Source organism: Scylla paramamosain, unplaced genomic scaffold, assembly GCF_035594125.1.
Source record: "Scylla paramamosain isolate STU-SP2022 unplaced genomic scaffold, ASM3559412v1 Contig19, whole genome shotgun sequence".
NCBI classification, from domain to species: Eukaryota; Metazoa; Arthropoda; class Malacostraca; order Decapoda; family Portunidae; genus Scylla; species Scylla paramamosain.
In genome coordinates, this window is record NW_026973684.1 from 1,060,323 (window position 1) to 1,065,000 (window position 4,678).

Consider the following 4,678-nt stretch of genomic DNA (forward strand, 5'->3'; position numbering starts at 1 on the left):
ATTAAAGTCTCTCTCTCTCTCTCTCTCTCTCTCTCTCTCTCTCTCTCTCTCTCTCTCTCTCTCTCTCTCTCTCTCTCTCTCTCTCTCTGGGTTTTAGTTAGTAAGTATTGTATTAATTTTTTTTTTTTGTGTGTGTGTGTGTAAGTCACTGAGACAGACCATGACAAAAATAGATTCTCTCTCTCTCTCTCTCTCTCTCTCTCTCTCTCTCTCTCTCTCTCTCTCTCTCTCTCTCTCTCTCTCTCTCTCTCTCTCTGTGCCATCACCACTTACCTCTCTCATCTCGATAAATCTCATAATTACAGCACACAGTCATCAACCCTTTCACACCATAAATATACGTACATAGAATCACACACACACACACACACACACACACACACACACACACACACACACACACACACACACACACACACACGAAGACGCGGGAAGGAAAGAAGGAAGGAAAGAAAATGAGCGTAGAAGGAGAGAGAGAGAGAGAGAGAGAGAGAGAGAGAGAGAGAGAGAGAGAGAGAGAGAGAGAGAGAGAGAGAGAGAGAGAGAGTAGGGCGGGGTGGACAGGTAAACCTCTCCATCTGTAAGGAAAATGGAGGAAAAGGAGAGAGAAATAGAGAAAAGGGAAGAAAGAGAAAGGGAAAGAGGAAACGAGGAAAAGATAAGGGAGAAAGGGAGGAAATGGAGGAAAAAAGAGGAAATTAGGACAAAAATGTAATGGAAAAGGAAAATAAGGAAAGAAAGAAAAGAAAAGGACATGGAGGGAGAGGAAGCAAAAGAGAACAGAAAGGAAGAACAAAATAAGGAGAAAGACGAAAAAGAATAAAAAACAGAGAGAGAGAGAGAGAGAGAGAGAGAGAGAGAGAGAGAGAGAGAGAGAGAGAGAGAGAGAGAGAGAGACCCACTAACCCCCCCCTCCCCACGCCTCCACCACCTCCCTCACCACCCTTTCGCTGAGGTGTAAACAAAGGTGCGGCTCAGGTATGTTCACCTCACCTGTCCGTGCTGTGATAAATGTTCCCTAATTGAGTGGTTATCTTACGCCGCTTCCTTATATATTGTGGGGCGCCAGTTACACCCACGCCCCCTTCCCCCTTCACCCTTCACCCCCTCTCTCCCTCTCCCTCTCTCTCCCTCACCCCCTTCCGTCTTTGTTGTATAAAAAGCGTTAAAATCGTTTGTTTTTGTCTGTCTGTATCTCTCTCTCTCTCTCTCTCTCTCTCTCTCTCTCTCTCTCTCTCTCTCTCTCTCTCTCTCTCTCTCTCTCTCTCTCTCTCTCTCCTATATTTCTTTTCCTGCATGATTCTTCTTCTATTTTTTTCCAGTTCTTTATTCTTCTTCTTCTATTTTTTTCCAGTTCTTTGTTTCCTTTTCTCATTTTTATTTCTTTTCTCTTCCCTTTTCTTTTCCCTCTTCCTTTTCCCCCTCTTCCTCTTCCTCTTCTTCGTTTCCTCACGTCTTCTGTATTTCCATTTTTCTCTTATTCTTGCTTCTTCCTTCCTCCTTTCCTCTTCTCCTTTCTCTTCCTTCGTCAAGAGCTATCTCTCTCTCTCTCTCTCTCTCTCTCTCTCTCTCTCTCTCTCTCTCTCTCTCTCTCTCTCTCTCTCTCTCTCTCTGGAAATCGTAATGAAACGTAGGATAAGCTGATGATAAACGTGATAACAGATCGATAGATAAATAGATAGATAGATAAATAGATAGATAGATAGATAGATAGATAGATAGATAGATAGAGAGAGAGAGAGAGAGAGAGAGAGAGAGAGAGAGAGAGAGAGAGAGAGAGAGAGAGTGTCCCCCGCTACACCCCCCTACTCTCCCTCTCTCTCTCTCTCTCTCTCTCTCTCTCTCTCTCTCTCTCTCTCTCTCTCTCTCTCTCTCTCTCTCTCTCTCTCTCTGTGTGTGTGTGGGTGTCTGGTCTAATGAATTGCTTCCTCTTTCTAATCGGGTCATTGGAGCAGCTCAATGTAATGTGATATTAACGATAATGTGTCCCTTTTCCCTGCTGGCCATAGAGTACTGTGTGTGTGTGTGTGTGTGTGTGTGTGTGTGTGTGTGTGTGTGTGTGTGTGTGTGTTGTGGAGGTGATTCTGTGTGTGTGTGTGTGTGTGTGTGTGTGTGTGTGTGTGTGTGTGTGTGTGGAGGGAAAGAAATGTAGGGAGGAAAGGAGAGAAGTAAAGATTGAAGGGATGGAAGGAAGGAAGGAAGAATGAAGGAAATTAAAAAGAAAGAAGTTGGAGGAAGAGAAGCATGAATAAATGAATGAATGGGAGAATGAATAAGAGAATGAATGAACAAACGAACAAACGAGGGAAGGAGAGAAGGAAGAAAAAAAAACACTTCTTTATTAAAATTCTACCATGTCTAACAACAACAACAACAACAACAACAACAACAACACCGAACTTGTAGAAAATTAACAGATTCTTCCCCTTACCCCCCAAGTCTTCTTCCTGCCCCCCCTTACCCTCAGACCCCCTCCCGCCCCCTTCCCTTCAGCCACACCTGTAATTTACCTGTCCTTGTACAAATTGATGTCTAAGTTATTGTAATTAAGTCTCGTTTTGCATATTTTATTCATAGGTAAACTGGAGGTGAGTGAATATATGCAGGGAGGAGGAGGAGGAGGAGGAGGAGGAGGAGGAGGAGGAGGAGGAGGAGGAGGAGGAGGAGGAGGAGGGCAAAGAAGATATCATGAAGCTTCTAACCTAACACCAACGAATGAAGAGGTTTATATATGCTTCCTCCTCCTCCTCCTCCTCCTCCTCCTCCTCCTCCTCCTCCTCCTCCTCCTCCTCCTCCTCCTCCTCCTCCTCCTCCTCCTTTTCCTCATCCACCTCCTCCTCTTCACACACACACATCAAAGAGCCCCCGTTAAAAAAAAAAAAAAAAAAAAAACGTACCATTTTCAAGCTGCAAAACTCTCATGGACTTTGGCGCGTAAAGAAGGAAATGGGGTGTTTTAAAGGGGCGTGATAGGTGTGGGCGCGCATGAGAGAGAGAGAGAGAGAGAGAGAGAGAGAGAGAGAGAGAGAGAGAGAGAGAGAGAGAGAGAGAGGGGGGGGTGTTTTAAAGGGGCGTGATAGGTGTGGGCGCGTATGAGAGAGAGAGAGAGAGAGAGAGAGAGAGAGAGAGAGAGAGAGAGAGAGAGAGAGAGAGAGAAAGGGTGTTTTAAAGGGGCGTGATAGGTGTGGGCGCGTATGAGAGAGAGAGAGAGAGAGAGAGAGAGAGAGAGAGAGAGAGAGAGAGAGAGAGAGAGAGAGAGAGAGAGAAAGGGTGTTTTAAAGGGGCGTGATAGGTGTGGGCGCGTATGAGAGAGAGAGAGAGAGAGAGAGAGAGAGAGAGAGAGAGAGAGAGAGAGAGAGAGAGAGAGAGAGAGAGAGAAAGGGTGTTTTAAAGGGGCGTGATAGGTGTGGGCGCGCATGAGAGAGAGAGAGAGAGAGAGAGAGAGAGAGAGAGAGAGAGAGAGAGAGAGAGAGAGAGAGAGAGAAAGGGTGTTTTAAAGGGGCGTGATAGGTGTGGGCGCGTATGAGAGAGAGAGAGAGAGAGAGAGAGAGAGAGAGAGAGAGAGAGAGAGAGAGAGAGAGAGAGAGAGAGAGATTTGATTTGATTTAATGGTTTTTCTTGACCAAAAATACAATATAATTAGTGAAAAAGAGTGTTGGTCCCTGATGGACAGTGTTATCAGGATGATGTTTGAATACATAAATAAATTAAATGTAAAATGACAGCATTTGTATGCACTAGTTATATTTGGGGCACCATTCGTTCACCATCGTGCTAGTCTCATTGGATTGCACAAAATGTGTGGTATTCCCTTAATGTTTGTGGCAGAATCGCAATAAAGTGTTTTGCCAGTTCGGGTAGTGTAGGTGAAGGTGTGGGGCAGTGTTTTCTGAGGTGTGAGGGACGAGCACACTCCCTCAGGTAGTGTTCAAGACTGTGTCCCTCCGGCCCACCGCTCACCTTGTTTCTGACCCGGCACTTGCCCTTCAGATGCTGAATCTCAGCTTTGCAGGTGACCATGACGCCAAGATATCGATGGGTGGCCACCCAATCTAAATCGTGGCCCTGCAGTCTCAGCTTGGTAGGCGGAGTGGATAGTAGTGTACCTTTCACCCCGAGCTTGGTGAGGTCACGGAGGATGGTCAGGGGCTGAGCTCTGTCAAAAGCCTTTTCAATGTGGAGGAACACTGCTGTCTTGGCTTGATGATAAGAGAAGTAGTTGGAGAGGCAGTTGGCAGTACTTCTGTGTTTAACAAAACCGTTCACACTAAAATGTAGGCGCCCCGTTTTGTAGGTAAGGCGAGTCAGCAGTATTCTTTCCAGCATTTTGCATATCGTTGAGGTAAGGCTGAGCGGGCGGTACTTGTGTCCCTCACCTGGTTTTGGTATGGGGACAATGTTTGGTGTCTTCCATGCTTCAGGGAGTGTTCCCTGTGATAGGGACATGTTGTACAGGTGTAAGAGTGGCTCCCCCGCAACATTACACACTGCATTCAGCATGGAATACGTTATGCCATCCACCCCGGGTGCTGTGTCCCGGCTTGTCTTCCTCGCTCCCAGCAGCACCTCCTTCGTTATGGGGCGTCGGTGTGGTGTGGTAGGCGCACGGCCGCAGCGGCACCAGCCTCCCTGGCCGGGTGTAGGTTATTTTTAGCCTCCTTGACGTTTTCAGGCAGAC